Consider the following 16,320-nt stretch of genomic DNA (forward strand, 5'->3'; position numbering starts at 1 on the left):
TTAATAAAGCTAAAGTACAAAAAGGCTTATAATGAATCTGTCAAGGGGCTTGCCTGTAATTTACCTGAAAGGATATTATTTCCTCAGAATGTGATTCTGTCTTCATAGAATTCTTTCCGAGATGCTCAATGCAGAACTCTGAAAATGGATGCTGACAATTTTGAGTAACATCCACTACTAGTTGCTATCCTAATATGCTGGCTGAAATGCCCCAGAGTAAAGACCAGGCATAAATCAACTTCATCTTCCAAATAGAAGTGATTCTTTTTTTTTTTCTGAAATAATTATCTTCTTCTGAAATGGTTGAACCTAGCAATTTATAAACGTATCTTTCTACTTGTTAACATGCTTTTAACACAGTGTAACTACTACTGTTCAAGTCAATGCTATCAGCTTTTAACTGATTTTGTTGGGATATTCATCATGACTGTAGCACTGGTGTAAGAGCTGAGTTGAACAAATACCATATTCCATGATAAATTTTATATAGGCAGCTATTCAGCTGGTGTATGAATCAGGAATTTTTCTTCACTACCTCTTCCAGTGCAGCACTTTGTCCAGCACACTTCGTTCACAGGCTTTCTGGGATTGAGTAAGGCTGGTGTTTCTCTCCCTAATGGCCTCTGTAGGGAGTAAGATTATGTGGAGATGATCTCATCTAGTCTGGCAGTTCTTACATTTTGTAAATCCCAGCTTATACTCCGCAAGAAAGAGACCATGGCTGCTTGCCCTTGAAGACGTAGAAGGAGTGATCCCTCTGTTTACCTCTCATTTCAAAAAGAGTTAAAGAATGCAATACTTTTTCTGTAGGACTTCCCTCTACCAGACGTGCTACATGGCGAGCCTTGTTCTACCTGACTGCATCTGCTTGTTTCTGAAAATAAAACACTGTGCCTGTTCTGTTTCCTCAAGCATTTTTTGACTGTGCCCCCAACTGCTTTTGGAACTAGGCCTAAACAGCCATTCTAGGATCTTGCAGCCATCCTTTCTTAAACAGTCAAATCAAACCCATGTAACTCAGGCCCATATAACCAACAGTAAAAACTTTTCACCTTCAGTAACCCAATTAATTTGTTCCCCTTTTAAACTGTATAAAATTGCTATTATTACTGCATAACTTAAAAATGCAATTCTTTGCACTCATAATACATGTTATCTTGTGAATTTAGAGACTAATTCAGGCATTTTGATGTTCTGCCATACTATTCCTTACATATTAACTTATTTTACTTCTTACAAGCTTGGTACATGGTGTTTGTGCCACCATATAAGAATAAATGTTGTAGAAACTATCCTTTCACTGGATGTACTGAAATTTACTTTAGATTTAACCAATAGGACAGAATCAGCAGACCTAATCCATACTTAAATGTTTACAATATAACTCAGTTTCAAATGTGTTTTCAGCACTATGAATATATTTTCTTCATGTAATATGTTTCCTTCTATTGTAAATTTTCTCAATTTCATGAAGAGAAATTTTTATGACTTTTTTTTTTTTTTAATGGCTTAGTGCCTTTTTTGTAAAATCACTGCTACTGAGAAGTGATTCCCTCATTTTCTGTTCTCTGGACACTGATCAATTTAAAACAATCCAATGACCACACTGTAACTATCCCTGTTTATTATTAATACAATGGCAGAATATGAAATTATGGCTAATAATACACTAACAAACAAAGCTTGTTTCAGAAATCAGAATTAGATTGTTGTTCTGATCTGATCTGATCTGATCTGATCTGGAGCTAGATTTTTCAATATTTAGAGAACATTTTTTCTCATGTACTTATTTGTAAACATGTATAGAGAATCATAGAAACACAGAATATAAATACCGATTTTTGCAACGAAATTTACTCTCATATTCACGTACTAGTTTCCCTTGTTGCTTGCCAGACTCCTAGAAAGCTATCCAACATTCATTACAATGTATTTGTCCTGACAGAGTGAAATATTTCTAAAGGATATGTTCTCTGTTCACTTTTTTCATTGTAACATCAAAGGTTTGTCAACCAGTGATATAAAACACAAAAATCTGTCTGGACATTAATGATTGAGCCTCTGGCAAGGTTATATTCTTTCTTTACAAGAGCCTTGACAGATCTCTCAGTTCAGACAAAATATCAACACTACTCCTGAATGCTGAGCCAACTCTGCTGAGGTCAGAACATGTGTAAGACTATTTGGAAAGTGGTTTAGAACCTCTAGTGCAGTTAGAAAGGAAATGATTGTACAGGACAACACAGGTCTTTTCAAAAATAGTTTTGTACCATTTTTATTTACTAGCAGATGAGTAGTAGTGAAAGTATATTTCTTAGACATCTTGCAAAATAAAGAAAGTCACATGATTAAAAATGTGATTGAACTCTAAAGGACATTATCATATTGTGCATTGATGTAATCTTTCAAATCTTTCAACTGGGATTTTTGTCTCTTGAGTTGCCAGATTAAAAAAAAAAAAAAGGCAGTGAAAAGAGGAAATAAAAGTCTTCAAATATATCATGAACAAGAAAAAAATCTACTTTTCTGGGCAATATAATTTCTGAATTAATTGCACCATTCATTCCATTATTGCATATTATTTCTTTCAATGCCAAGTCATTCTCCATGAAGGCAACCTTATGTAGCTATTAACTAGATGGTTGATTTTTTTGTTCTCTAGAACAAAGGAAATTAATTTCTCTCTCTCTTTCCTCCCCTCTTTTTATTCAGCCGACTGACAGAAGCCACACTTGTGTTCCCAACTATTCCTCTGCTTCAGCTAGATTATCTTACCAGGAGAGGGGTTGCCAGCCACTTATGCACACAGATCTTTTTGTTAATTGCAGACTTTGCTGGGGTAATCTTTCTGTTTCCTTTTCCTGATCCAAGTGAAATGACTGGCAAGTGTGTCTCACCTGTAATCTCTCCTTAAGAAGGGAAACGATAGTCGTCAAGTCACTGGCCTGCGTACGTTCTTCCACCAAATGATCCAAAGACAGTGGCAGTACTACAGCTTTCTGGTATCTTTTCTTGGTGGACCCCGGTATTATTGCTAAGAGCAACTACCACCATCTTTTTAATATTCTATAAAGAATAGTTGAATAATTTATAGCTGAGTAGTTTACCAAAATATTAATTATAGGTGATTGGAATGATAAATTAGAACAGGGGTTTTGGTTTTTTTTCTGGAGAGACAGGTATATCTAAAGCTTTCCTTTCATGTTTTCTGATATTACTGCTTACTGCTGGGAATAATTAACTGCCTTATTTACAATGCTCAGCTTTTCAAGTTATCAAAGGCAAATGGAATTTTTTTTAGACTGAAATGTATGTTTGAGACCAATGAACCCTCTTGTATCCCATCCATCAACAAAAGATTACAATTCTCTAAAAGTCCATAGTTTTTCTAAACCAATCAGAATATATATAAACATCTTCTGGCTTCTTTCGAAAACTCAGATCTTGGAATTCTTTTGAGAAAGCATTTTTCCCTCTACCCATGACATCTGTTTCAAAATTTTTATTGTCCCCAAAGAAACAAAAAGACAACAATTGATTTGGTCATATAGGAGAAAATGTAATTGTCTGGATTTTCAGACCTAATCATTTCACTTTGGGGCATGTGGAACAATCTGTTGCCTGTTCTTCTGCACTAGCTAATATGATTTAGAAAGTATTGGAAAGAGCTATAAAGCTGTTCATGCAACAAAACTGACGGATTACTTGCAAAAATATTGCAATACTTTAGTTCCTTATTCACAACAATGATAACCAATCATGAAGTAGAACATGATCACAACGTAACCCAGCCAAAAATACACACTTTACATTGCTGAATGCAGCATTTTACTCAACTAACACTTCTACCAGTAGAAGCATTGAAATATCTGCTTCACTATAACAGAAAAGCTCTCCCCAGAAGCGTTTGCTCTGCAAGACTCTTTTTCTAACTTTCACAGTTGTTATTAGCAGTACTAGCTGATCAGAGGTATGTAAAGCAAAACAAAACCATTGTGTACTTTCAACACCTAGTTCCTATATTTGCTTTGTGTATGTGATACAACATGACTGTGGGTTGAGAGGGAAAATGGAATATACCTGCTAGTGAAAATGTCAGACATCACAAGTGGCTTGCTTTTAAACTATATTTGACCAAAGAGCGAGAGTGAAGAAACATTCTGTTAGAGGAATATATATCACACCTTATCCAACAGCGTGAAAGAGGTTACACTCCATATCCTCAGATCTAACCAGTAATGACCCTGAAGATGTATTCTCAGCAGGTATGTACACATGAAGCACATGTGTATGCTACAGCTATGCTCTATCTTGCTTTTGACAAAGGAAAAACAGGTACATAGACTATATTCTTAGAAGAAAATTTTTCATGCCGGATTCAAGTCTGAGAGAGGGCAGGTTGGTGCAGCTCCATGTCAACTAGTAGCGAGGCTGAAGATGTATTCCCAGTAGGGACACACACACAGAGCACGCATGTTATACCACATATATATATATATATCTCCATGGCCAGCCATCATAGACAGAGCACTTGCATGAACATGGACAGCACTGTCCTGCTCTCCTCTCTGTCTGGACAGGATGGAGGTCCACTGGTGAATGCATATATGTATATATGTACAAGGTGGATCCCTCCAGGAGCTAGGCTTACTCAGTCTCGCCAGTTAATGGTTCCTGGACTCCAGTCTCCCCAGCTGTGCTGGCACCCAGACATACAAAGCCCCACTCCAGTGTCTGGTATAGACGGCTGTGCACACATACACACGTATGTACCCACCTAGACCTGATGGGGACTTCCCTGTAGGCTTCACAGCCAGCCCACCCCAGCTCTCAGACCTAGAAATACACAAGTGCTCTCACACAAGGCGAGATGAGCTTTATCATATAACCTGAAATACTATATCATGCAAATATTCCTTCAAGCAGCTGGGAATATGAAAAGAAGAAATTTTTTTGTGTGTGTTTTCTTTCAGAGTGAAGCACCAAAGTAGAATCTTGGGGAAAGAAGTGGGGAGAAATAATAAAGTGCTGTTAAAAATACATAAGTTTAAAAAAACAGTTAAAATAATATGTGCACAGTGTTTCTGAGTGTTAAAATAGTTTATGCAAATCTGGGCCAGTTATCATGTTCCCGACAGGTTTTTAGTGTGAAATTAGTTCAACAGCAGTGTTTTGTATTGTTACATTATTTTTGCTATTTTTTCAGCTCTTTTTATAAACTTGGAGGTAAAATGCTTGTCAATTCCATTTGTTTAATATTTATTATTTTAAGTAGGTTGTAGAAATCATTGGTTTGTTTCAATAGTGCATTTTCCTTAGTTTTCAATAAGAAGATAATAATCTGAATCTAATAATCTAAGGTTCAGGCCACACCCAATTATACATTATATATATTATATATAGTCAAATATATATTATATAAAGTCAAACTCTAACCATAAATTCTCCTCAAAGTCAGAATTTTGATTTAGTCATTCCTGCTTTATATCACCATTGATTATTGCGGCTACTAAATTATTACAGAAATTTCCAGAGAAGATATTATGCAGATTGTAGGTCTTCTTTTCACCTTTGTAAAATGGCCTTTCTCTGAACATTCCTACATCTGCTAACTGTGGCATTCCGAAGAGGCAAGAGCATGACATCTGATTTATGTCAGATAGTGTTTCAGCTGAACAGAGGTAAATCTTGCAGTATCATTCTGTCTTCTTCTCGTTGCTTTCTTAGAAATTCAAGTGTCTTCTGTAGAAGAATATTCTTTCACTATAATACTGGATAAATCCTCATCAGTTGCTTGTCATTAATTAAAGGTTTATTTTTTTATCAAGCCTGAATGACATGTATTGTTTTAAGTTGTGCTGAATGTCCCAGAACATCCAATTTTACATTTAATTTACCTTGCATTGTAAATGGACGTGGAAAGTTATAACTTCATGCATCTGACTCACATTTTGGGCCAGGTAAGAGACATCCTGCCATAGAGAAAACATGCATATGCATTAGGGCTTGTGTGATGAAAATGTCTAAAGCATGCTGGAACACTCAGCAGAAGCTTCTCCTAAGGTCCCTGCTTCTTTGTAGTGGATCCTTCACCTGAAGATTTGTTGCTCCTAGCAAACATGTTACAAAGGTTGAAAACCAGTGTGTAAAAAGTGTAGCAAATTTTCTTTGGGGCTACATGTCTAATAGGTTGAATTTTTTGCAAAATCTTAGTAAAAATGGTTCAGTCATTTCAGAGAACAATATGATATATTTAGATGATATATTTATATAATTTTGATATCTATTCAAGTTAAAAATCACTACCTAGCAAACACTAAAAAAGCACTCCTGAAGCTTTGAAGGACAATGAAGAGTAGGAGTGTTTCATGAGGACTTTATCTAGGAATGTCTTTCACATGATTTCTCTAGCTCAGGAAATGCCTGAGAAGCTGACTGCCAGAAATATAGAAAATAAGGAGGATCACTCTAATAAGCCCTTTTGGTTTACTCTTTCTAAATAGGCAATACTGGCTATTCTTCAACAACTACAGGAGTGAGATAAGGATTGGTTGTTTTTTGTTAGGGTATTCCTTTGTTAGGCTTTGTTAGGATATTCCTCATCTGGCGCATGGCTGGGACCTGGACCCTGGGTCCTGCTTGGCTGTTTGGAGCATGGTAAGGCTGCACCACACTAAGGAAAGGCAGGGCATGTTCCTGACACCTGTAGCTGCCTACTACCCTTGTTCAGCTTTAAGGACAAAATGGATTTGAAGAGGTCAGGAAGAAGCATTTTTGTCCAGCAGAGCATAATTCTGACCAGAAAATGTTCTGCTCCAAATCCTGCTCTTCTGATCAAGTGCTGTGAAATTTTACCAGATCTCTGTGAAATCACCTACCAGAAAAGCATTGCTTTTTGTCCTGTTCTTGTTCTGGTCACCATAAAAACCACTTGTTATCAGGCATCTTATTAGGCCAAGTAGCAACATTTTGCATGGAGCAAAAGGTTATAGCATTGCTAATAACCTGTTAAGTATTAATGCAATATTAGAAAATGAAAACTGTTTTCTCAGTGCAAGTTTTTAGAAAAAGCCTAGGAAATTGCACACAAATTGTAAATATTGTAACATTAAGTACTTAGTAGTTAAGAAATGCAAGATTTAATCTCCTGTGTAATCTTAATTCAGCTGCTTTGTACATATGCATCTTGATTCAGCCTTAATTATATGATCGTAATACTCTGTTCCCCTGTGTTTAATTCTTTGCACTGGCAGGATTATGTTTCGTTAGTGAACAGCTGTTCAATATTTTGTTTTGGCCTTGTGCAGTGTGTTGTTTTGTACTGCATTTACTGCACTTTTCAATCCCTCTGTGAACTCGGAGTTATTTATTTACGTCCGGAGTTTTGTATAGCACTCAGCATTACACAGTACTTAAGTAAGTGCTTCATTTTATTTATTTTTGCAATACCCCTGTGAGATGAAGAGATAGTATTTATTATCTCATTGTTACAGATAGGGACAGATAATTTAAGACAAAGACATTTACTTTTTCCTGGAGACCTGACTGAGACATCATCTCCCAAAGTACTCCTTCTTTTTATAGCACTTTACACATCCAAAGCATAGCCCCACAGACTTCAGTTTGGATTTCTAGGCATTTTCATTAAATTCAAGGCATTTAGAAATGAGGAATCTTTTTCTGTGAAAAAAAACATTTTAAGTAGATTGCTCAGATATGTAAAGAATCCTATGACAGTGTCAGGAAAACGATCTAGTTTCTTATGGTAAGATACCTTAACAAATTTGTAATAAACTGCTTCTCACTTATTACAGGAGCTTACCTGAAAATGTCCTTTCATAACACAGATCCGCATTTGTCTCGAGAGAATTTGATTCTGTACAGTGAATAAAACACTTTCCCCTACCATCTCAGGGAGAGAAGAGGGGAGAAATGAGGTTAAATTGTAGCTGTAGAAATAATTTTAATTCCTCAATTTCAGTATTTGGGTGCTCATTTATTTGGGTGCTTAAAACCTTGCATTTTGATTATTTTATTTTATTTGAATTCCTGTCTATCATATATATTCATACTTTATATATCTCTGTATCTAGAAATGCGCAGATAGAAATTTTAGGTAGAAACAAAATGGACCAGATTGAAACTGGAGAAACTAACTTGTTTTATTATAGATAAGATCATGTTATGCAATCTATGAAAGATTTAAAGGTTAAAAGGCAAATTTGCCTCCTTAGAAACAACTCACAGGGGATTTTGCTACATGAATTCGCTACATGAATTCTCTACATGAATTTCAAATGATGGATTTTTCCAGTGAGCCCACTTGTCTGCATGGAGATGAAAGATTGGAGGCAGGGTTGCAATCACCTGTGAAAGAAGCAAGGGGACTATCAGTGCTCCCAAATGCTCAGGAAAACATTGTAATGAAGGGCAACCTTGTAGAGGCACTTTGACTTTCTTGTATTTGGAGCGTGTCACCCAGATCTGTCCACCCCTCAAACACCTTGCTGATCCCTTCAGTAGATTAACTCTTACATGAGATATACCACCACCACACCACCCTCACCCCCTGCCCCAGACCCTAGGCCCCTTAGATAAGGAATCCATCCACACCGTTCTCCCTGCCACCTCCTGTCTTGCTGTAGTCTGATGACAGGAAGGAGTATCTTGGGAAAGGTTATTCAAGTAATGTTATTCCAATCTTGGGAGGTATATGTAAATACATTCTTTCTTGGGACAAAACTTACTCTCCACTGAGTTAACCTGAGAGAGGGAAGGACAGCCAAGGTCACAAAGATGCCAAGAGATAATAAAAGAAAAAACAGACACAAGTTTTGGAGGTAGGAGGCAAAGGTGTCAGAGAATAAAGCAAAACAGTAGGAAGGAAAGAATCTTTGACAGTTCTTTCAAAGTACTTTAACATTATTTAATAGATTCCTAAGGTGATTTAAGAACACGTGGAAGAGAAACAGAGAATAGAAAAGGGGTATTGTGAAGATTTAAAGTTCTTATCCAAGTGATTGGCCAAATTTATGCAACCTGTGTAGAAATTTCCTGCTGCTGATTTTGCAATTCTATCCATATGCTGACAAAGTAAGCACTTTTTTGTCTCCAGTTGTTGTCAGGAATAAATGTTCTTCTGCAGAAACAGAGACATAAAGAAAGAAGTCATTCACACATCTCAGTGAAACCATCTTTATTTTGTTCTTGACAGCTTGGAAGTTCGTTTTTGTAACTGATCTCACATCCTTGCTCCACTAGGAGGCAGAAAAGGAAACAATTTACAAGAAATACATTTAAGCATGCCGCTGTTTGCATGAATCATCATGCCAAGATATGGAAGATGTTACAGTAGATCAGAATGGTGAAGATGCTCTTCCTGTCTACTCGAGTATGTTTCCCTTAAGTGCCACCCCTCATGACAAATAAAAATTCATGATGCTTTCAATAAATTCGTAGTACATGAACAACTAGGGGTAAAGTATGACCAACACTGAATGCAATCTTGTTGAAAGATTAAAAAAGGGTGCTTCATTTTCTACACTGATTATTAAAAGTCATAAAAGCATATAATTGCTGACTGATCCAATAGCTGGTTAAAGTACTTGGTATTCCTAGTCTACACAACATAAATGCTTTCACCTCCTTACATCTAAAGCTACATACTACACTCCAAGCACTACCTGAAAGTGTTTGAATTCTGCCCAGATTTTTTCTCATTTTGTGAGACAGGCCAGAGAAGATTATGTTTACAGACCTTTCAAAGAAAGTGTCTTGCCCCTTGATTTCATCTAGTTGAGTCTTAAAGGATAGCTGAGCAAAAAAAAAGAAACATCAGGGGACAAAAAATGCCAGCTAATTTAAGAAATGCATGATAAGAAATCAAGAAACAGGCTTACATTAGCCAAAAAATCCTCAAATAAAGAAGATTAAATGGGATTACCCAATAGAAAAAACAGGTTTACAAGGGTAACCAGCAGTAAATTGTAGCAATGATTAAATGAGGGTATAACAATTAAAATGTAATAAAACCTCAGTACTGTGTTTTATTCCAAGTCTGATATGCAGATGAGTAATTGCTACACATGTGGCAGCAGATGACTATACCATGATGTTCATCTATCAAAATCATATTATCAGGAGCTCATATCTAATATATATATGTGTATATAAGTAACAGCTATGGATAATGCGTCACCTTAGAATGTAAGCTGAGTTATAGTTGGTTTTGTTGTAGAATTATGCAGTCCATTTCATGAAAAATAAAGTTAACATCGATCTACTCCTGCAGGTTCAAGCAGAAAAATGCCCTGAGAGCTGAGTTTATCAATAGGAATAAAAGTATTGGAGAATAAATGAAGTTATCAGCCTTGCTCCTGTCATAGCCCTAGTGTTATCCAGCAAATTAGGTGGCAGAAATTTTCATGCACTAAAGCTTGACACAACACCAGGGCTGCAAGTTTTACAAGGCTTGATAACACTCTTTCATATAGTGAGTTGCAATCTTGTCTTCACATTCAAGATATACATTGAAGTCCTCTTGGTTTGGTTTTTTTTTATATATGCAGATCTCATTCAGACATACATCTTACTCTCCCAACATTTTGTCGTTTTTGTTATCCTCCTCCTTCATTTCTGCATTAGCAGTTTTCGGTTAGGGGACTCTCAAATCATCTGATATAACTCACACACTTCTGAGGAAGTGTAATTCATTTCATGCATTCCAACCTTTCATTAGATGTATAGTAGACAGCTTTGTTTCTTTAAACAACATACCATATTAGTAAATGTATATTTAGCTCACTATATTTTGTTATGATTTTCTTTCTGATTCTTTCTACACCCCTTCCTTTTCAATTTCTGTTTAAAAACTATTCAAAAAAATGTATTTTACTTTGTTACATGGTATTAGAAAACTTCAGACAGATAAACATTCATAGTTAGATATTTACTGATAATGCTGACAATATGGCCAGCAGCATGTAGGTGACTGAATGTTAAAGTAACATTGTAATTGTAATACTGAAATTGGTAGAATACTGCTGATCATTCAAGTTTAGTATGTAATGAAGTGTGTTGAGACCTACTCCATTTCTTGAAAGATCAGTGCCATAAATAACCATCCTGGCTTAAGACAAAATTAAAACAAATTTTGCTACCATAAATACTGTACATGTAAGCAAAGATGAAATTCTTCTAGATAGAGAAAGAATAAGATGCCAGCACATTCAGAAATAATGCAGTGCTGTTCATGGGTTTTATAAGATATATAAAACTGGTTCTGTTGCATACTAGTTAGTTTTTTTCTTGTAGTTCTTTACAGACCAGAAAAACCTTTAAATTTGGATGTTTTAGTCTCTATAGGTTTACTTCTATGTGTGTCACATACACTTGTCCTGCCAAAATACAATAATGCTATTTTATTCACCCTTTTCATAAGTGTATATGACTACAGAAAGTGTACTCTATGATGAAACTGTCCTAATGTATTTTATGTGACAGGATGGTCCCATATCCTTTCTCTACATATATCCTGCAGTCAAACGCCTCTGTGTTTTTCACAGGTCCAGAGAAGACGCTTATTTTGGTGGAACTGTATGGAAACCAAGTATTAGGCACACGTTGCAACATCTGAGTCTCAGCAAACTCCTGACACTAAGAAACTAAAGAAGTATAACATCTCTTGATGCATGTCAGGCATTGCATTTTCAGAGAACAATGCAATGTCATCATTGCATTTTGGAAAACACATTAACTTTCAAAAATTACTTCATATTTTCTGAATACTTTCCTAACCCTAATAAACATAGAATTAATTACTTTGAAACTAGTCAGATCAAAGATGTTAAAGAAAACCCAATACTGTCTGTAATTGAGAGAACATAAAAAAAACTGTCAGGTAGAAATAGTCTAGTTTAAAATGGAAGTAAAAATAGTAAGAACTTCAAAAGTGGTCGTTTTTATTGAATACTCAGTAAATATTTTTTCATTTTAAGGACAAGTATTTTTATGGCATGTTAGCAAATAACTCTCTTGTGCCCCTTTATAAGAAATACATCTATGCATATACTTAGATATATAAGAACCTTTTCTTTAGTGGATGGATAAATGAGACCCATGTCCTGACTTTTAAATTTATCTGTGAAATAAATTGTTCAACTTGTGAAATTTTTATAAAAACATTTTCACTATGCAACTTGCCACAAAAGTTGATACCTGACCTCCAAAAATGTCTGTTTCCAGTGTAGTTTTCTTGAAGAGCATCTATATTAATGGCAGCATCAGATAGTAGGCGATCTGAAGGCAATATATACTTCTAACCTTTTACAAGTACTTCAAATTTCACATTACAAAGACTATAGTTGACATTTTAATTACCTAGCTGTATGAAAACAAGGTTATCTTTCAGCCTCTGACATTTTTTAATTTCATTAATTTTCTTACCTTGTACTTCTCTTATCTTTTCTTTTTATTGAGAAATTCTAAATATAGTAGGATCATAAAAACTCAGGCAGCAAAGAGGCGAATAAGAAGATGCATTTACTGAAATGAGATAGAGCATTTTATACTTCATACATATATTCATTGTTCATTCAATTATTTTCTTTTCCTTTTTTGTAGCTACCTATAGCTAGTTTGAGAATGACAGACACTACTGTGACTTACTACTTCACAACTGATAAAAGCCAGGGAGTATAAGAATAAATTATTAAATACATAGTTAATATTCATTGTCGTGGTTTGAGCCCAGCCGGTAACTCAGAACCACACAGCCGCTCGCTCACTCCCCCTCCCCTTCTTCCTCCTCCCGCTCCCGGAGGGATGGGGAGGAGAATGGGAAGAATGTAACTCCCACGGATTGAGATAAGAGCAGTCCCGCAACTAAGGTATAATACAAAACCACTACTGCTACCACCAATGATAATAATGATTAGTGAAATAACAAGGGGAGAGGATACAATTGCTCACCACCCGCCGACCGATACCCAGCCCGACCCGAGCAGTGATCAGGCCTTCCGGGTAACTCCCCCCGGTTTATATACTGGGCATGACATGCTGTGGTATGGAATACCTCTTTGGCTAGTTTGGGTCAGGTGTCCTGTCTCTGCTTCCTCCCGGCTTCCCCTCCTCCCTGGCAAAGCATGAGACTGAGAAAGTCCTTGGTTGGAATAAACATTACTTAGCAACAACTAAAAACATCAGTGTTATCAGCGTTGTTCCCAGGCTGAAAGTTAAAAAACACAGCACTGTACCAGCTACTAAGAAGGAGAAAAATGACTGCTATAGCTGAACCCAGGACAGTATCCACCCCTTATTCCATACCATTCATGTCATGCTCAGATCCCACATCTCTCAGCACACCATCACCCCTGTCCCATATATATACACATATATATATACACCCACACCCACACACAGAGAAAGATATCATTCCCTAGTCCATGGACCAATCCCTGTAAAATTGCTGAACTCATCCAGTCCATGATGTCAGGCTCCATCTCTTGTAATAGTCTTTCAGGGCAGGAGGGACGGGACGTAGTGTTGGGTTGTTGCCTGCTGATGATACCGCCAAACTCGTCTGGTCACTGCTGAGCTCATCTGGTTTCCTCAAAATTCATTCTTTGTTGAGGTGATGATCGGAGGGAAGTCAGGGTCAATTGCTGGCGACCTGAAGATATCTAGCTGGTGGGCTATAAAAGTGTTATAGAGCAGGCAACAGCGTACAATTGAGTTCATTGGCTGTTTTCCCCCAAAATCAAATCCCCTTGAGGTACACATCGGACTTCCCCATCTTCCCGCATTACCCACCAAGTACATCCAGGTCCCTGAGCAAAAGCAACCCCACGAGTGGGTTTGCCTTTACCTGAAGCAGGAATAACCCAGACTGTCTGCCCCAACAAATTCTTTATGTGCACCACAGGAACTTTATCCCCCTCTACGGTACGTAAAATTTCTGATTGGGCTGGGCCAGCCCTGTTGGCAGATCCCCTAATGTTAACCAACCAGGTGGCTTTTTGTAAATGTGTATCCCAGTGTTTGAAAGTCCCACCACCCATTGCTCTCAGTGTAGTTTTTAACAGCCCATTGTACCGTTCGATTTTCCCAGAGGCTGGTGCATGGTAGGGGATGTGATATACCCACTCAATGCCATGCTCTTTGGCCCAAGTGTCTATGAGGTTGTTCCGGAAATGAGTCCCATTGTCTGACTCAATTCTCTCTGGGGTGCCGTGTCGCCACAAGACTTGCTTCTCAAGGCCCAAGATAGTGTTCCGGGCAGTGGCGTGGGACACAGCGTATGTTTCCAGCCAGCCAGTGGTTGCTTCCACCGTGGTAAGCACATAGCGCTTGCCTTGACGGGTTGGTGGGAGTGTGATATAGTCAATCTGCCAGGCCTCCTCATACTTGTACTTCAGCCATCGTCCTCCATACCAGAGAGGCTTTAACCGCTTGGCTTGCTTAATTGCAGCACATGTTTCACATTCGTGAATAACCTGGGCAATAGTGTCCATCGTTAAGTCCACCCCTCGATCACGAGCCCATCTATATGTTGCATCTCTGCCTTGATGGCCTGAGGTGTCATGGGCCCACCGGGCTAAAAATAATTCACCCTTATGTTGCCAATCCAAGTCCATTTGAGCCACTTTAATCTTAGCAGCTTTATCCACTTGCTGGTTGTTATGTCGTTCCTCAGTGGCCCGACTCTTGGGTACATGAGCATCTACGTGGCGTACCTTCACCACCAGGTTCTGCACCCGAGCAGCGATATCTTGCCACAATGCAGCAGCCCAGATGGGTTTACTTCTGCGTTGCCAGTTGCTCTGCTTCCATTGCTGCAACCACCCCCACAGGGCGTTTGCCACCATCCATGAGTCAGTGTAGAGATAAAGCACTGGCCATTTTTCCCGTTCAGCAATGTCCAAGGCCAGCTGGATGGCTTTCGTCCAAACAAGTGTCATTTGTTCTTCATGCTCTAGATAAGAGACACACGCTAGTGCAGAACAGTGATAAAGTTGGGAAGTTAGCCTCTGTCGTTATCTCAACCTTTCGTGCCCCACGTTGGGCGCCAAAAAGAACTGTCGTGGTTTGAGCCCAGCCGGTAACTCAGAACCACACAGCCGCTCGCTCACTCCCCCCACCTTCTTCCTCCTCCCGCTCCCGGAGGGATGGGGAGGAGAATGGGAAGAATGTAACTCCCACGGGTTGAGATAAGAGCAGTCCCGCAACTAAGGTATAATACAAAACCACTACTGCTACCACCAATGATAATAACGATTAGTGAAATAACAAGGGGAGAGGATACAATTGCTCACCACCCGCCGACTGATACCCAGCCCGACCCGAGCAGTGATCAGGCCTTCCGGGTAACTCCCCCCGGTTTATATACTGGGCATGACGTGCTGTGGTATGGAATACCCCTTTGGCTAGTTTGGGTCAGGTGTCCTGTCTCTGCTTCCTCCCGGCTTCCCCTCCTCCCTGGCAAAGCATGAGACTGAGAAAGTCCTTGGTTGGAATAAACATTACTTAGCAACAACTAAAAACATCAGTGTTATCAGCGTTGTTCCCAGGCTGAAAGTTAAAAAACACAGCACTGCACCAGCTACTAAGAAGGAGAAAAATGACTGCTATAGCTGAACCCAGGACATTCATTAAAGAAAAATAATCATACTTTGAAATATGATAGTAGCAGATTTAAATAATCTAGCATCCAAGGATTCAGTTGACCAACAAAACTGTACAACAAAGAGCCTTATTCACCAATGCTTTGCCCTTTCTAATAAATCTGAGAAAGCTGCAAGTGAATCAGAATTAATCAGTTTTAATGAGTACCTTATAAACATTCCACATTCATGTCAGTTATGGCATAAAGCAGAGCACAAAAGAGCATACACTCTGAAATATTTTCATTGTCTATAAATTTCTGAATTAGAGAGCTCTGCAAATCCTTTCTACACCGAAATTCCCATTTACAAGTAATAAGAAATATTATATATATATAATATAATATAGAAGAAATACTCCAAGGTTAACATAATTTGCTGAGAAGCTGTGGAATGGTGAGGAGTTTATACACTGATAAAACAGTGTCTGGAGTCTCATATGTGGTATCTGTGATCCTTCTGCAGAGCTACACATGAACAGTATGCATACTGCTGGTCACAATATAGGAAGGCATTTTTAGAGTAGAGTGAACTCATTGCATACAACGTCCTGCATGACCTGGAAGGTATACACAGGCTGTACCTGGGACTGTGCCCACAGTCTCAAAGCTTGGATAGCTGCAAGTCTGATCATCTGGACAGCCTCAGGACATAAACATAC

The sequence above is a fragment of the Strigops habroptila genome, chromosome 1, assembly GCF_004027225.2.
Source record: "Strigops habroptila isolate Jane chromosome 1, bStrHab1.2.pri, whole genome shotgun sequence".
Lineage (NCBI taxonomy): Eukaryota > Metazoa > Chordata > Aves > Psittaciformes > Psittacidae > Strigops > Strigops habroptila.